Below are 19,432 nucleotides of genomic sequence, written 5' to 3'. Positions count from 1 at the left end.
AACACTGGAGTTATGTAATCCAAGGAACTGGATACACAGGATTAGAGAAATTCAATGGCACAAAGGTAATACAGAGGTAATAACTGCAGGATGTCACTTCTGCCTTTAAGTCTATCTAAGCAAAATGAAGAGTTTGAGGTTATGAAAACCTAGACACCTGGTGGAGGGTCTCCCCAGAGCTGACTCTCAGACCTGTAATGAGAGGGTGCTGCCCTGCTGGGTTAGTACCTCAGAAGTTCACAGGACAGACCACAGGGAGCCAAAACTCAAAGCTCTGTGGATGGGCACTTTGTAGGTGGAGATTTTGCATCAGGAGCCCAGAAGAGGACCTCTCAGAGAACTGGGACTCAGATCCCTGGAAAGGAGCCCATTGATATTGGTGCTAAGTGTGTGGAAATACTTGAAATTGGAAAGTGGATCTGATATTAGCCAGCAAAGAACTATTGCTGTCCAAGCATTGGCAGGAACAGCAAGGAAACAGTGGAGATACTTGTCCTTCCAGTATAGCAGTGAACCCAGCTGTCAAACAGTGATCATGGTTATTTATTTTATGTCTTCTTAGCAGCTTCAGAGCATAGAGAATGGTAGTTTATAGAGCTGAGATACAATGTCTTCATATACAGTACAGTGCAGTAATGTGCATGTAACAGAATTAAGTTTGATGGGACCATTACAGGAATTTCCTTAGTTGCTCTAATCTGGACTGTTGATAAAAACATCAGTATCCAGTAGCTATAGATAGACAAGTGCTTCCACACTTCACTCAACATTTCTACATACAATCTTCTGCAATGCTGCTAACTGAACATTTTCAGGAAACATGGAATGTGAACTAGTCTTTAGATTATTATTATTATACTCCGCTCAGTTGTGTCCAACTCTTTGCGACCACATGGATTGTAGCCTACAAGTCTCCTCTGTCCATGGAATTTTCCAGGCAAGAGTACTGGAGTGGGTTGCCATTTCCTTCTCTAATTCTTTAGATTAAATGTCCCTAACTGACATATGCAGAACATTCTAGACAACAGAGGCAGAATGCATATTCTTGTCAAATACAGGAGGAAATTCTACCAGGGTAGGTCATATGTTAGGTCATAAAATAAATCTTAACAAAAGTACCTGTCAGTCCTTCCAGGGATTCTAAGGATTTCACAGGTCTTTTGTGTGGATGTGATGGCTCACACATCTTGTTTCGTCTTGGTGGTGGGACAATTCTTTAGAATGTATGTCTTCTGTCCACCCTGCAGAGCCAGGCTGACTGTCGCTAGACTCCCATTTGCTTTCCCTGTTGTGTGCTATTAGTTCAACTTCATGTGCTTTCTTTTGATTCTGCCTAGTCCAGCTCTTTCTCTGTGTGTGCTCACTGGCCATCTCTAAAGCTTGCACTGTCCACCTGTGGGGACACACTGTGTACTGTCTATGGAGGACGTACAGTAAGGCATGTGAGCATCGGGGAGGGCCCATAGGTCAGATGGGGGGCTGAAGTGAGGCGTCCCCATGGCTTTTGAGCAGGCTTCCTAGTAGAGTCTTCAAAGTGGTTAATAGCTTCTGAATCCCCTCTGTGTGTTTCAATCCCTGACTGCTGTGATCCAGCTCTCCATATCCCTGAGTCATGCAAATCACCTTAGTATTCTGGGGCGTGCGGAGCAGTCAAAAAGACATAGGCCTCTTTTGAAGCATCCTTTACTGCTGGGGGAGGTGCCCCTCACTTCCCTCTCATTTTCCCCCATGGAAGAGGCAACCTCTCTTGGCACTCATATCTCAGTGGAGTTATGCTGCCTTCAGGTAGCATGATGCAGGTAAAATGAAGGCAATGGCACCCCACTCCAGTGCTCTTGCCTGGAAAATCCTATGGACGGAGGAGCCTGGTGGGCTGCAGTCCATGGGGTCGCTGAGGGTCGGACACGACTGAGTGGCTTCACTTTCACTTTCATGCATTGGAGAAGGAAATGGAAACCCACTCCAGTGTTCTTGCCTGGAGAATCCCAGGGATGGGGGAGCCTGGTGGGCTGCCGTCTATGGGGTCACACAGAGTCAGACACGACTGAAGCGGCTTAGTAGCAGGATCTATTCCTGGATGTTTTTGCTGAGACTTCTTCCCAGAACTCCCAGATTCCCACAAAGGTACTTTTATCTGTGGGTGGTTGTCGAAACCAGTGTTCTTTGGAGAGAATACTGTAGAAAATTCCTATTCTACTATCCTACTCACAGTCACAGTCTTGACCCAAGGCTCTATGTCATCTTTCTGGAGCTCTGTTCTAATATAGTTCAAAGAGACCTAGAATAGTAGGACATCCCACAAAGCCTCACACTGGTCCATTACATTGATATAATGATGAAATCATGCTAAGCTTGTGGGATGGACAAGACACAGTTAGCAACACATGCAGTCTAGGGCGTGGCTGGCAAGCCTTCACACATGCAGAGTCCTTCCATATCTGTAAAACTCTTGGTGGCTCAGTGTTCTGGGGTCTGTTAGGACATTTCTTGCTCAATAAAGTAAAAATGTTGTGTTTTGCTCTCCAAACTCAGGAAGGACACCAATGTTTAGTAGGCCCCTTTGGGTTCTGGAGGCATTTACACTGACTCCTTCTCCCCCTACCTCTCTCCACAAACTATTAGGTGCTGCCTCACTGACACTGAGATTTTCTTCAATACTCAGAGGATCCTCAGATATTTGTATGTATTTCCTCTTAAAGGGTTAGTTTATTTGGTTAACTATTTTCCTTCTGAGTGAAGGTCAGGGTGCTCTATATTTACAGGCCTAAGGACCATGACTGGTTAAGAAATCTGACTCTGGTCTGACCTTGCCCTGACATGTAAAGACAGTTGTCAGCAGCTCTGCTTTCCCATGTGACCCCCACCTACACATTTATATTTCTGGGATAAAAGTGAAGGTACGCTTAGCTATGGTACATGTATAGCTCAGATATAGGGACACCTCAAAAAGTATCTGGATTTAATATTCTATTACTTAATCCTAATGTTAAAGTGTGTGTGTGTGCATACATGCGCCTTTTTCCTATCAATTCAGAGCTACTCTGAAATAATGTGTTTAGAAATTCTTCACTGTATGATTTTCTATATATCTAAGATTTTCTGGGTATTGTTTCTGCTCTCTATAGACACTGCCTTCAATATATCTATGGATAGGATGACATATCGTGTCATGGGGAGGGCAATATGCTCTTTGTTCTTCATCTGGGCATAACGGTTCTCTGTTCATCCCAGATACTGCCAAAAAGTTAAAGTGCAGACCTGCCTTGGTGGCAGAAACATCCTTATTCATTCTTTTACATTGAAGCAAATTTCTCCTTGGCCTAAAATTTGGCACCAAGAGGGTCAGGTTAGGGTGAAAAGGGCAGAAGTAAAATCAATGGATATTTGATGGAGTTCTGCAGTCCAGCACCTCAGAATTTGAAACAGTGTTTAGAGCAGACCCTGTTTCCCCTTCAACATGATCCTGTGCATATTGTGGGCTTCCCTTCTTTACACTGGCAGGTAAAGAATCTGCCTGCCAATATAGTAATCCCAGGTTTGATCCCTGGGTCAGGAAGATCCCCTGGAGAAGGAAATGACAATCCACTCTGGTACTCTTGCCTGGAGAATCCATGGACAGAGGAGCCTGATGGGCTACAGTCCCTGGGGTTGCAAAGAGTCGGACATGCCTAAATAACTTTCACTTCACTTTCACTCACAATTGTCAAAATGGCTATTATCAAAAAGACAAGAAATAACAAGTGTTGGAGAGAATGTGGAGAAAAGGGAGCCCTCATGCACTGTTGGTGGAATGTAAACTGGTGCAGCCACTACGGAAAAACAAGAGATTATTTTTTCTAATTAAAAGTAGAATTACCATATGATCCAGCAGTTCTATCCCTCAGTGTTTACCCACAGAAAATGAAAGACTAATTCGAGTAGATCCATGCACTAATATGTTCTCTACAGCATTATGAATAATAGCCAGGATATGAAAGCAACCTAAGTGCTCATCAATATTTGAGTGGATAAAGACATAATATATATATATATATATATATATATATATATATAAAACTAAATGTTATTCAGCCATAAAAAATAAAATCTTCCCATTTTTAACACTTGGTTGGACCCAGATGATCTTATGCTAAGTAAAATAAGTCAGATAGAGAAAGACAAACACATTATGGTTTCATTTACATGTGGATCTAAAACACAAAACAAATGAACAGCTATAGTGAAACAGATTCAGATACAGAGAACAACAGGTGATTGTTAGAGGGAGGCAGTTTGACGGTCAGGGGAGGAGAGAAATAGAAGAGGAAGATTAAGAAACTGGCGAGGGAGAATTCATATATAAAATGCATGAGTCACAGGTATGAAATGAACAACATAGGGAATATAGTCAATAAATATGTATATCTTTGTATGGTGACAGATGGTAACTAGATTTACAGTGATTATATTGAAATTTATGGAAATATCAAATCACTATGCTGAGTAACAGGAACTAACAATATTAAACATAAATTCTACTTCAAAACCAAAAAAAGTCATATTTGTGGTTACCATACATGGGGATGGGGAAAGGGGGAATTAGTTGAAAATAGTCAAAATATAAACTTCCACTTAGAAGATTAACAAATACAACATGATAAATATAATTAAACTTGCTGTAAGGTATGAAAATTATGAAGAGTAAATTCTGAGTTCTCATTACAAGGGAAACATTTTTTTTCTATTTATTTATTGTTTCATCTTTATGACATGATGTTGTACACTAAATTTATTATGCTAATCATTTAATGTATGTAAGCTATATTTTCAATGTAGACGTTAAACTTACATGGTGCTGTGTGTCAATTATTTCTCAGTAAGTCTGGGAGAAAAATTAATTTCAAATCAGTCAGGAAAGAGAAGCCTCACTACCTATAAAAAAAAGATTTCTTAATGGCACCTGGATGAAGGAAAGAAAGCAATATCAGCAAGAAATAAAATAAATATATTTTTAAAATCTCAAAAATCAGTAACAGCATGTGGATAATGTAGACAGAGAGAGCAAAATGATCAAAGATGATAGACAAGAATTAGGGTTTTTCAAATGTATTACCTTCAATGTGAAATATGTGATTTCCTTATTTTATTTGTAAATGTAATATTGAAAATCCTAGTCAAAATCCCAGCAGGCCTTTTTGAAATTGGTAAGATTATTTTAAAATGTGTACAAAAATGCAAAGGACCTAAAATAGCCAAAACAACTTTGAAAAAGAAGAACAAAGTTGGGAAACACACTATCTGATTTAAACTTATTAAAAAGTTACAGTAATTGAGACATTGTAATTTCAGCATCAAGTTAGACAAATAGATCAATGACACAGAATAGAGATTTCAGAAATATGCCCATGCATATAAGGCCAATTGATTTTTGACATAGATACAAGGCAAATTCAGAGGTGGAAGAAGAGTTTTGCAACAAATATTGCTAAAACACTAGGATATCTGGATGAAATATTTCCTTTCTTCTACCATACACAAATATTAACTGAAAGAACTTAGTTAAACAAAAATTTTGAGAAGCAAATCTTTGCGTTCTTTGGGTAGGCAAACATTTCTTAGACATAATATCAAAACCTTGATTTACAAAAAACAAATTGATCAAGTAGACCTCATTAGAATTAAAGTGTTTTCAAAAGACATTCTTTAGGGAATGAACGGACAAAGTCACAGACTGAGAGAAAATATCTGCAAAGCAACATATCTAATACAGGATTTGCATCTAAAATATATAAATAATACATAATATATAAATAATATATGAAAATTCTCAAAAAATGTAGGCAAAATTCTGAACATACACTTCAGAGAAGAAAACATACAAATGACAAATAAGCACATTAAATAATTACAAATAAGTACATCATTATTCATTAGTGAAAGGCAAGTTAAAGCCACAGTGATATATGTACCTTTAGGAATGACTTAAAAGGTCTTAACGTTGCGAGTGGTTATAAGACAACTGGAATTCTTACGCACTACTGGTGAGAATGTAAAATTAAGCAATCTTGGAAAATGGTTTGGCAGAATCTTGAAAAGTTAAACATACACCTACTAGATGATCCAGCCGTTCTACTCCTAAGTATTTACCCAGCAGATATTAAAGCATATATTCACACACCTATGATCACAGCAAAAAAAAAAAAAAAAAAAAGAATTAGGGTTATTCATGGTGTTATCCAGAGGTAAAAATGTCTTACAAGAGTATTACACTAATATGTGTGATATTGTATAAGGTAGCTTGTTAAAATGCAAATTCTTGTGCTGATGGGTGTCTGATTAAGTAGTTCTGGAGTGGAGTCGAGGAATCTGCACTTCTAAAAGAATTTCAAGTGGTTTTGATGACCTGGTGCTGGACCACGCTGAGAACAGTGAAGGATGCTAAAGGAAAGTGGATGTCGTATTCTAAATGTATCCAGTGGGAGTATGAAGACTGATTGTGAGGACACACAGGAACAAAGAGCTTATGGAAGATGACGAGCAAATGAGTTGTATTTTTAGATAGCTGTTAAATAGATTTTATTTTGTTGTCTGAAGTTAAAAAACAACCATGACAAAAACCTAGTTAATGAGCATTTGTAAGTTATGAGAAAGGAAAAAATATAAATCAAATGTAATTAATTGACATTTGGAACATATATTTCCATATCAAATGTGTTATGTACATGTATGTGTACATTTTTGTGTATATTCACAAGAAATATACACACAACAGTGATAAGTACACTGTATACCAATTACCTTTTCTCTTAATATATCATTCATATCTATATTAGTATTTAACTTGTTGGATGACAGTTCATATATTATTTTACCAATATTCTCAAATAAACATTTAAGTAGTTTCTAAATTATCTTTGCAATATATAATGATGTGTTGAATATGACAACACATCATTGCATTCTTGCCACTTGCCGCCATTAGAGACATATTTAGAAGATGAATCACTAGACATTAGATACTCAAAATGTTAAAAAAATTTACCAAAAGTTCTGAGGAACTCTGTTAAGAATAAAAAAAGTACACTTTAATTCACATTTCTTCTATTTTATTGTGCTTATTCATGATTCTCAGCCATGAGTAATCTATCTGGGGAAATAGTAAGATTTTCCAATAACTAAGAATTACTGAAACCTAGACTTTGCTACTGATCAAAATTGTATCATACATGCCTTGATAACTGCATGCACTAGAGGTGGTGAGACTGTTTGGACTGCAATTTATGAGTTAATTTGTCCTTTTGCAGACATACTTTAATTATCATCCTATTTTGTGTCAGGTACACTATTTGTGATAGGCTTACATAACATAAGACATACTGCCTGTTCTTAAAGAATTCAGTCTAAATGTATCCAGTGAACTGTTCAAATTGTAATTTACTGGCTCATCAGAATATTGAAAGCATGTGTAACTATACTTCAATGTATAGTGGTAACTCACATTAGTGAATGATCAAAGTAATCAGGACAATGTAAAGAAAGAACACAGCAAAAAATGTCCTAAATTAGCTTGGAAAGAAATATTTTGACCATGGCCTTGCGAATTTGCTTTGTCTTCACACTGTAGATTATGGGATTCATTACAGGAAGGATGAGCAGATAAATGTTGGCAATGAGAGTATGCACAAGGGGAGGGGCGTGCTTCCCAAATCTAGGCACCAGTGACAAGCTGATCGTGGGGATGTAGAAGATGGCAACGGCACTTGTGTGGGATATACAAGTTCCAAAGGCCTTTTTCTGCTCCTCTGAGGAGGCAATGTTGAGCACAGAGCAGATGATCAGGACATAGGAGAGGAGGATCAAGACAGAGTCCAAGGCAGCAGTAGAGATGACAATGGCCAGACCAAATGCACTGTTGATCCTGGTGTCTGTGCACGAAAGCTTCATCACATCAGGGTGGAAGCAATATGAATGGTGCAGAACATGACTTCCACAGAAGGACTGACGCTTAAGGAGCAGGAGTAAAGGCACTACAACTGTTGTCACCCTAACAACAATGGCAAAGCCCACTTTGATGATCCTTGAATTGGTTAAGATTGTGGTGTATCTCAGTGGGTTACAGATGGCAATGTAGCGGTTAAAGGCCATTGCAAGGAGTACCGAGGACTCCATTAAGGTAAAACCATGGATGAAGAACATTTGGCCGATGCAGACATCAAAGCTGATTTCTCGAGTGTTGGAAATACCCACCATGGTGACCAATGTGGAAAGGCATAGTCCTAGGTCCAAGAAGGATAGCATGGGGAGGAAATAGTACATGGGCTCATGAAGGCTTGACTCAGTGATGATGATGAACAAGATCATGCCATTCCCTGAGATAGCAATGACATAGAGACAACAGAATGGGATGAAAATCCAGGCATGGTAGGTTTAAAACCAGGGATGGCAGTAAGAAAGAAGACTGTAGGGTGGAAAATGCTCTGATTGAACGATGGCATGATGAGTGAAGGAGGCAGAGTTCCCTGAGGAAAAGGAGCATGTCCTGCAAAAACAGGGAAGAGAAATGTTTTCATTTTCTTCTACAAATCTTACAATTTTGAATCACTAATGAACCTTGTTTTGTTTTTAAATGCAAGTGCCTTACTATTTATTCTTTTATTAGATTTAGAGTTGTATTGATGACTTAGTAGAAGAGACAGAGGACTAAATCCAGAGCACATGGGTTTTAGCAAGATTCTCATTTGTTACCTTTAGTCTTCAGTATATTAAATATATCCATGCTTGTGTGCATGCTGTTGCTTCAGCTGTACCTGACTCTTGTGACCCTATGGACTGTAGCCTACCAGGCTCCTCTGTTCATGGGATTCTCCAGGAAAGAATACTGGAGTGGGTTGCCATTTCCTTCAGCATGGGATCGGACCCAGGGATTGAACCTGAATCTCCTGCATTGACAGGCAGTATCTTTACCAATAGTGTCATCTGGGAAGCCCTAAATATATTCATTCAGTTCAGTTCAGTTCAGTCGTTCAGTCATGTCTGACTCTTTGCTACGCCTTGAACCGCAGCACACCACGCCTCCCTTTCCATCACCAACTCCCAGAGTGCACCCAAACCCATGTCCATTGAGTCAGTGATGCTATCTAACCACCTCATCCTCTGTCGTCCCCTTCTCCTCCTGCCCTCAATCTTTCTCAGCATCAGGGTCTTTTCCAATGAGTCAGCTCTTCACATCAGGTACACACATATAAAAGAGGATGTTAGACTAGATAAGTTAGATTAGATAATGGTAATATATTTCCCATGTCTATGATTCTATGTTCATGGGCAGATAGGGCATTTGTACACAAAAATATAGGACAACACAAAGCCAATCCATCCTGTTTCTTCACTTCTCACTTCTCAAGGAAATATTCCTTAAGAGGACCATTAAGAGTTTGCATACCCAATAAAAGCAGTATAGTTAAGATATTTTAAAATATTTTACAAAAAAAACCTACTTGTTTAAATATATAAGAGCTTGGACAGCAAGATCAAATCAGTCAGTCCTAAAGGAAATCAATCCTGAATATTCATTGGAAGGACTGATGCTGAAGTTGAAGCTCAAATATTTTGGTTACCTGATGCGAAGAGCGGACTCATTGGAAAAGACTCTTATGCGGGGAAAGATTGAGGGCAGGAGGAGAAGGAGATAGCAGAGGACGAGATGGTTAGACAGCATCACCAACTCAATGGACATGAGTTTGAGCAAACTCTGGGCAATGGTGAAGGACAGAGAAGCCTGGCATGCTGCAGTCCATGGGGCTGCAAAGAGACATGACTGAGAAACTGAACAACAGCATTGATAAAAATTAAATATTAAGAAAGACGTAATTCAATCAGTACATATGGACTATAGTGTGTGTAGTTGGGAAAGCATTTGTTCAAGTAGTAGTTATGAACCTGATATTGTTTAAGAGAAATTCTCCTTGAAGAAATAGGGCTCAAGTTAACTTTAACAAGAACAAAGGAAGTCATTGCAAACTAACAGATAACAATTGGAGCAGAATCATCTAGTAAGAATATTCCTTTAGAACAAAAGGACATTGAAAATGAATTGAGGGGTTTTGAGGTGGGTGTATGGTCCATCAGAAAGTCTTATTAAATTTGGATGCATTTCCATTTGGATGGTGTTTGATGACTCTGAACCACCTTCTCTGTTTGAGGTTATGAGCATATACTCAACCCAGATCAAGAAATCTCTAGGATCAAATAAGTTCCTTTATATTGGTTTTTCCCTAAGTTTTCTGACACCCTATTTTTATCTGTAGAAAGAATGCCTGGATTTTAAAGTATGTATATAATTCTTTCTCTCATTCATGTATGCATCCTTTCAAGAAATATGTAAATGATCGACAAAATGCCAAAGTGCAATGAACAGAATTAAAATTAGGCCTAATGCATAAAGATAGTTTGTATGCTACATGGGAAAAAAAAAATCTCAGTTTAAGTTAGTTTGATGAGTTTCATGCCAGCTCCTTAAAGACCATGGCATAGCTTCAAACTGAGTGGGAATAACTAGTTACAGGACTTGTACTAAAGAAAGCATTTGAGAAAAAAAAGAGAAATATGTTCAATATAGGCATCCCCTTGAGGACTTACTTTTTAAAAATGGGTGGACATTTTGAATTAATAGGCAATGCATAAAAATGTAAAATCCATGGACCTCATTTGAAAGAGAAGGCACACTTTTTCACATTTGACTTTAAACATGTACTTAATCTCTTCATTGTCAATGTCAACTTAAAAAATATTCACTATGGAAAGTGAGAGTTTTGTTTTACTCAGTGGATATTGTTAGGACATCAAGCCAGAGAGGTGGCATCTCAAGTAACCCTGAGAGATAACAGTACCTAATGCACATTTCCAGAATTGTTTTTCTTTTCTTTTTACAGATGCTAAAACCCCAACTATATGGAAGAACCTAACTACTTAATTATGATGAACACATTGACCTCAGATATATTGGAGCTTGAGGATTGATGTTAGCAATTCTAACACCAAACTGTTTCCTCACTACCAACCAACTAGAGTAGTGTACACCAGCTGATCACAGAACCCGGGACACCCCTCCCTCACCTTGCCTTAAAGGTGCTTTCTTGAAATCCATCAGATATGGGAGTTTGCTTGTTTGAACAAAAGCTGTCCAGAACCCCTTGCTTAACACCCTGAACTAAATGCTGCACTTTCTTCACCACACCCAGTGAGTGGGCTGTACTGCACAAAGACAAGGGGACCTAAGTTTGGTTCCATATCAGAAGCAGGCTCTCAAGCTATAGCTCCTTTAATTATAGTAAATAAATTAAGTGACTCATGGATTGTCCAAGTGTCAAAGCTAGTCTTCTTAACAATAGTGATAATTTTTCATTGTCTCCTATGGGCCAAACAAGTTATATCATTTTACCTCTTTCTTTGAATCATTCTTTCCACTCTTCTCTAAGCTTATTATGATGTCTTTTTTTCCACTGGTATAATGAAAGGGAAACATAGTAGGGCTATTCTAATTCGGGGAACTCTGTTAGTAAAAAACGTGGGCAGGAATGGCTTTCCCTTTCTTAATTCTGTGGTTCTTAAACTACCCTTAGTTGTTCTTGCAATAAGACTAATGAGCAAATGATAAATCACTCATCTTGGAAAAATACATTTATCTCTCTTTCTTCCCCATGGTGAATTCTTTAAGAATTCTTAAAGAATCCTTGTAACCTAAGCATCCTTGTAACCAGACCACCAAGACCCTGTAAGTAGATTGCCCCATCACAAAGCTTCACATCCAGCACAATCACAAGTGCATAGTATATTATCAGCTCCTTTTTACAGATGAAAACAATGAGGCTAAGATTACGAAACCAAGGCTCAGCAAAATCATGTTACTTTCTCACATTTATCCACACGGAAAATCCAGGAGTTGACCTGTGTTCTCTCTGATTTCACTCTGTTCTCTTCACTTCTTATTTTAAAAAGAACTTAATGAAACATGTGGAATAATGAACACATGTTCATGACTGCAGTCACTATTTTAATAACTATGTTGAACAACACAGCAACTGTTTTTAAATTGATATATATGAATATAATATACTAATCTCTTGAATATATACTACCAAATGCACCAATTTCTTTAGAACTTTGGCTTTATAAACTATCTGAAAATTACATAGTTCCTCATATATTTAGAAAAGACTTCAATGCACTGAAACATTGGCCTCATGCAAAGAAGACTTCTTGAATGTGGAAAGGGAGGTCATTTGACCCTTTGAAAGCCATCCCAGGCAGCAGCAGTCTCTTAGACAGAAAATCTCAAACTCAGAAACCTACTTGCAAAAAGGTCTCTGTCCTAAGGCTTAGGAAACAGTTCCTGAGCAGTCCTGCCCCCTTAAACCATCTCCAAAGTTTTCTTTTGTTAGAACTCACAGGCATTTTAGAGGAAGGAGAGAACTCTCAGATCTGAGAAAGAGTTTATAAGGAGTCCAGGAGCTTCCTGGGAAAGCCATTTACCTAGCAGAAAAACCATCAGTTCCTAAGAGAGAACTCCATCCAGCTGTGTCCTTCTAGCACTTTTGCCCCAAACAACTGACTGTGGAGGGCAATTCATTTCAGTCTACCTTTTTTTTTCCTTCCTCCAAAGAGAATCCTGAATGGATTATGACTGTAGTTCTCAGTCAAAAGCAATATTACCCCTGTTCAATTTACAAGACAGTAACTCAGCTAACAAGCATTTGAAAACATGATCCACATCGTAAGTCAACAGGGAAATGAAAATAAGACAGTAATAAGATACCACTACACATCTGTTAGAAATGCCAAACTCCTTAACCCTCAAATCCTTGTGAGAACTTGAAGCCATAGGAACTCTCATTCATTGCTGATAGGAATGCAGAATGGTACAGCCCCTTAGAAGACACCTTGATGGTTTCTTACAAAACTAAACAAACATACTCATACCATGCAATCCAGCAGTTGTACGCCTTAGTATATACCCAGAAGAGTTGAAAACCTATGTCTGTACAAAGATTTGTTACACTCGTTTTTTTCATTTCTATGCAAGGACTGGTATGATAGTTCCTTGACTTTTTGTATCCTTGTAAAAGTTTGTTGAAAGTAAATATGTGAGTAGAACATCCAAAACAAACCACCTGGTCTATGCCCAGGCTCACTCGTGATCCCCACTCAACCCTGCATCCAGCTGCGAAATCTATCAGCCTCCAACTTCAAGAGCACGAGTTTTGTACATTTCTAAGAAAACTTTACATTTCTTTTTAAAATGTCATTAATTATTTCAAAAAGCACTTTAAGTATCTGTCACATACCCAGGTTTTGCGCTGGTAACGCAGGGAATGGAACTGAGTCCATGCAAACCACTTTTGATGTGTCTGATCAGTCACAGTACCTTCTTCATATGCTGCACACAATTTTTTTTTTTTTTTTTGCTTTTCAGTTGTATTCTTAACGTTTTCTGAAATAATAAAACATAGTATGCCAAAAATGATGCCTTTTTTCTTCCAGCTTCAATAATAAAATGTGCTCACAAAAGTTCCCAATTTTGAGAAGTGTTTTTTAGTGCATGCTGGTATGATAGCTGTCACAGGACAATCTAACAGAATTGTGGATGAGGTCAAAGACAACTAAGCACCACTGGAACCATCTTATGGAAAAAACAAAGGAACCTTTTGTCAAACCCAATGCTTTGTGTCTCTGTAGATTTGCCTACTTTAGACACTTCATATAAATTGAATCATATACTGGGTAGTTTTTTGGTACTGGCTTTTTTCAATTACCATAATATTTTCAAGATTCACCTATCTTGTGGTAAATGTAAATGCTTCACTCTTCCTAGTGGTCAAATGTTCCATTGTATAAATCTACTGTGTTATGTATAAGCGTTTTTCAGTTGAGGGACATTTGAGTGACAGAAACATTTGTTAACACTGTTCTTTCCCCATTGAATTTTATGCATGTGTCAAAAATCATTTGAAAAGAAATGTCAGCTTTTGTTTCTATATTCTCAATTCTATTTCATTAAATTATATGTTTATCCTATGCCAGTATTAGACCACCTTGATTACTGTAACTGTATAGCACATTTTGAAATTGTTTAGTGTGACTCTTCCAACTTTGCTGCCTTTTATGGTTTTTGCTATTCTGAGTGCCTTAAAATTTCATATGTATTTTGAGACCAGTTTGTCAATTTATGTAAAGAAGCAAACTTGAATTTTAGTAAGGATTTCATTACAACTTATGAATCAATTTGGGAAATATAGCCATATTAAGTCTCTAAATTCATAACCATTGTATATCTTTTTATTTATTTCAAACTTCTTTAATTTCTTTGAGCAGTGCTTTTGTCTACAATGCTTTCAGTATATAAGTTTTGCACCTCCTTGGCTAAAATTATTTCCAAGTATTTTTATTCTTTTCGATTCTATTGTAAATGAAATTACTCCTTAATTTCAAATTTGAATTGTTCTTTGTTAGTGTATAGAAATACAATGGATTTTTTAACATATTGATTTTGTTTTATTGAACTTTATTGATGTGATTTATTAGTTTTAATAATTTTTAGAATAGATTTCTTGGGATCTTTTAAACAAAAATATCAGATCATATGCAACAATGTGGATGGACTTGGAGGGTTATGCTAAATGAAATAAGTCAGAGAGAGAAAGACAAATACTGTATGATATCACTTAAATGTAGAATCCAAAAATACAAGTTAGTGAATATGATAAAAAAAGAAACAGACTTAAACATATAGAGAACAAACTAGTGTTCACCAGTGGGCAAAGGGAAGGGATGAGGGGCAATATAAGGTTAGGGGGCTAAAAGGTACAAGCTATTATATATGAAATAAGCTACAAGAATATACTGTGCAACATGGGGAATATAGTCAATATTTTATAACAACGATAAATGGAGTATAAGCTTTAAAAATTGTAAATCCCTGTATCATACACCTGTAACTTTTATAATGTTGTACAACTGTACTTCAATTAAAATAAATAAATAAATAAAATTTAAACACTAAAATATCATGTATGAAACGAGTTGCCAGTCCAGGTTCGATGCATGATACTGGATGCTTGGGGCTAGTGCACTGGGATGACCCAGAGGGATGGTATAAGGGAGGGAGGAGGGAGGAGGGTTCAGGGTGGGGAACACATGTATACCTGTGGCAGATTCATTTTGATATTTGGCAAAATTAATACAATTATGTAAAGTTTAAAAATAAAATAAAATTTAAAAAATAAAAATAAAAATAAAAAAATAAAAAATAAAAAAAATAAACACTAAAAAATGTAAATTTCCACCAAACTACACCCCCACCCCACCCACCCAACCTTCTACTTTTTTTGCTTTCTAGTTACAGATAGAAGAGATGATACTAACTAAAGTAGGTTTTAGAAGTCATAGCTAAGGAGTAGCTTTTATTGCAGAGTTGTTAGAGTCAAACTCAAATCCCTTGGGAAAAAGGACTTTTCTAATGGTCCTAATGATCTGTTTGGTTTTCACATTATAGATAATGCGATTCGTCACTGGTGGAATGAGCAAATCTACATTGGCCATAAGAGTGTGTGCATAAGGAAGTGCCTTTTCCTCAAATCTATGGACAAAGGACAAGCTAATGAGAGGGATGTAGAAGATGGCAATGGCCCCTATGAGGTAGATACATGTCTTAAAGGCCTTATGCTTCTCCTCTGGGGAAGTAATGCTCGGCTTGGCCTTAATAATCACGACATAGGAGAGAAAAATAAAGATAGAGTCCACTCCTGCAGTAACTATGAGGACGGTAAGTCCTTAAACACCATTGATCTTATTGTCAGAACATGAGAGCTGGATTATATCAGGATGGAAGCAGTAAGAATGATGGAGCACATGGATTTTTCAGAAGGATAGATATTTAAGAAGTAGGGCCATAGGCATTAGGATCACTGTGCCTCTGACTAGGATGGCAAACCATACTTTAATAATTCTGGAATCAATCAGAATTTATTGGTAGCACATCTCAGTGGGTTACAAATAGCAATGAGGCAATCAAAGGCCATTTCCAGGAGCACTGAAGGCTCCATGACAGTAAAAAGTTGAAAGAAGAATGTCTCGCAATACAGGCATTGAAACTGATCTGTCTTGTGTTGAATCAGAATATGCCCAGCATGGTGACTAGTGTTGAAATACACAATCCCAGGTCGGTGGGAGACTTGACTCAGGGATGATGACAAATAGAATTACACCATTCCCAGATAAGGCAGTTATGCAGAGACAGCAGAAAGGGATGGAAAACCAGGCATGGGCAGTTTCTAGTCCTGGAACTCCCGTCAGTGAAAAGATCAGAGGAGAGGAAGCAATGTTAGGAAAAGGTGACATTTATACTATGGATGAATAATAGTGTTGAAATAAAAAGTCTTATAATGATAAAAGAAAACACCATTCAGTAAATTCATTATAATTTTTATTAACTGCAGTTAGGGTTAGGGTTAGGGTTGGAGATTTTACTTAGGACCTTATCTCCACTTTTTTGCTCCCTAGTTTTTAGTCTTTCTTTGCTGTACTGAACTTCTCTTGTCTCCTGATTTGTAATAGAGAAGAGGGCATTTTTAATAATATCTCAAGAGTACTTTTTGTCATCTTCCACTTTGATCCTAAGAGTTATTTCCCCCTTTCTTTGTACTCTCCACATAAAGGAGATTTGGATCAAAATAATCTGAAAATACCAAGAAGTTAATGGAGACCTCAAAGTAATAATAAGTTATAAAAGAAAGATGTATTACTTAATAAAAATACATCATATGCTAGAATATTTGTATTAATTCTAGTGCATTATTGTGGAACTTTATCATACATTTAAAAATATATAGTCTTTCTAGGAAGCAATTTTTTAAAGAAATAATTTTATACATGTTGAAATATCCTGTTTATTATTTCTTGGTCAGTGGATCTTACCCCTGACTTGATTGGGTCATTTCTAATCTAGAGTTACATTTCTGATCTTCATTTTTTTCTTTTATGTCTGTTGTCATTGTAGTTGTGTTGAAACATAACTGGTAAAGATAACTCTCTGTGATATTGCCTTTAGCAATTACTCCTTTCAGAGGCAACTGCATTAAATTTCAGGGTTAAGAGTAAGGTGTGCAGATCCCTGGTATTAGATACTCCCTCTTTAGCCTAGTCTTATTGCAGTTATCGCCACCCTTTACTTGCCTACAGTCTCAGAACAATACCCTTACAGAGCCTGGCTTCCCCAAAGTAAATAACATATTTGAACTTCCAGTTCCACCAGTAGATTTTTTTGTTAGGTAAGTTATGTCCTGATCTTTTTTCTTTTTTCCTTTCTCATATTGACTTAACTCTGATCTAGTCCCCTTATGTACTGCAAACTCTTGCTAAGATCCTCACTAAGCCAATCTGGTGGTGCTGTATATATTCTTAATTTTCTTCTCTTTGCCTCTTGAAGATTGGATGACTTCCTCATAGTCCCAGCCATTGACTGGAATTCCATTGGTCACTCATGAATATTGGAAACATGATTCTCAAATCACTTAATTTGGAGAATATACTGCTATAGCTGTGTTATGCCTACACGATTTTACTTCCTTAGCGATTGAAACATTTTTGGCTCCAAATCTTAGTTTGAGATGCCTCTTGTGACTACTTTTATCTTTAATCCCCAGCTATTATTGCTATCCAGTCTCAAATTTTATTCCTGTTCTTATAGGCTACTGAGATCCTAACATATCTTACATCTGAGGCTGGTCAGTTTTTGTTCAGAATAGCCACGTCTTTGGTCTTCTCATTTGATGTTAATATATTAAGGTGATTGAATTAGTCATCTCCATGTTTGTTTTCTTATTCTATGCAGTTGCAATTTAAAAAGACTTCACTGGTACATGGTTATGGACACGACTTAGTATCTTAAATATATGAAAGATTCTAAAAGGGCTCCACATACAGAAAAATTCAAGTGCATGTTTTATTGATTATGGAATGGCTACTGTCATGATATAAAATGATTAATGTTCTATTAATTTTATAATTATTTGATGGAAAGGTATATTAAGTAAAATTAAATCAATTTCTCACTCAGTGTTCTGGCATCATGAAAAATTAATATGCAAAAAATTTGAAATCAGATGACAGAAATTTCTTGATAACATTGGTAAACTGGAGATGTTAATAGTTAGAGTTATTTTGAAAGGAAGTTAAGACCTATCATTCATAGAATTCCACAGTCTGCCAGGCCTGTTATTTAGCTCTTTAAGTGACGAATCTTATTTAATTTGAAAATCATATTGTTTTTAAGACTCAGGCTTTTCATCCAGGAAAGTAAAAATTAGAGAAATAAATTTTGTAATATTTCATACAATGGAAAAGCTAGGCTTTGAATTCCATCTTGGTAGATTCAAAATTTGTTAAAGTCCACCATGGTACATACCAATGCTTCTCGATGGTGGTAAAATTGGTAGAATAACATTAAATAAATAAACTTTTATGTTACATATATATGTGGATTACTAAAATGTCAAATATTCATGTGATTTTTTTCTTCAACAGCCATACGCTGTCATCTTTCTTTGTTTCTAAATAATTGTGTAAATGCATAGACATTAGCATTTCAAGCACTGGGTGCTTTTATAGCTTTTTTGGTGTGTGTTCTGATTTCTATTGTTCTACTTAAAATTTATTTCCTTATCAACATTCAAGGGAGATGAAAAAGCATTATTTGCTCACATGCTAAATTATTTAGATGACTGGTAAAATTAACATTGTATAATGAGACCTGCTGGAATCATAGATTTGAGCTAAAATACTAAAAATGAGTCCTATTCATTTCCATAGTCACTGCTGGCATATTTAACCTAAGTTAAGTGACTTCAAATGCATCTCTTTGATATCAGTCTGGCTTGAATATCTTGATCTCTTGAAGAGTACTATAGTCTGTTATTCTGAATGGAACGATATTGTTACAAGGAAGATACTAATGAAACTTTCATGCTCTGCTGCTAATAAATCACTATTAGTTTTGGATAAATTATTTATCTCTTTGAAGCTCAACACTAGGATTTGAGCATATGACCCCAGATATCCCATAGTCAATATTTTCACTTAAAGAAATCAAGTCTCACTTTTCATGGCAGAATTATATATTGATGACTGAAATTCACCTCTTTGGGCTATTTGAACTCTCCATGTTCAGTACCACGAATAATATATTTTAGATGTCTTTTCTAAGGACTCCTAGTCAGTTTTCAAATTGACCACATAACCTGGATTACTTTTTGATTTTCAGAATTTCGTTGTTTATACATTTTTCAGAATGGAGATTCAGTACATTGGAAAGAATATCTGTTCTTCATTTCTAAGCTGCACGGAAAACAATAAAATGCTATTTTATGAGATAAAAATAAATATTCCGTTACCTGAAAACAAT

The 19,432-nt window shown here is 36.6% G+C and overlaps 2 pseudogenes; both read right to left on the bottom strand.

The window, feature by feature from the left end:
• Positions 1 to 7,536: 7,536 nt before the first annotated feature.
• On the bottom strand, positions 7,537 to 8,474 carry LOC129628238 (olfactory receptor 51F2-like; annotated as a pseudogene).
• A 6,946-nt stretch (positions 8,475 to 15,420) lies between these two features.
• Positions 15,421 to 16,371, bottom strand: LOC129627839 (olfactory receptor 51F2-like; annotated as a pseudogene).
• Positions 16,372 to 19,432: the final 3,061 nt, after the last annotated feature.

The sequence above is a fragment of the Bubalus kerabau genome, chromosome 15 (assembly GCF_029407905.1).
Source record: "Bubalus kerabau isolate K-KA32 ecotype Philippines breed swamp buffalo chromosome 15, PCC_UOA_SB_1v2, whole genome shotgun sequence".
Taxonomy (NCBI): Eukaryota; Metazoa; Chordata; class Mammalia; order Artiodactyla; family Bovidae; genus Bubalus; species Bubalus kerabau.
This window is presented reverse-complemented; position numbering and strand designations above follow the sequence as displayed.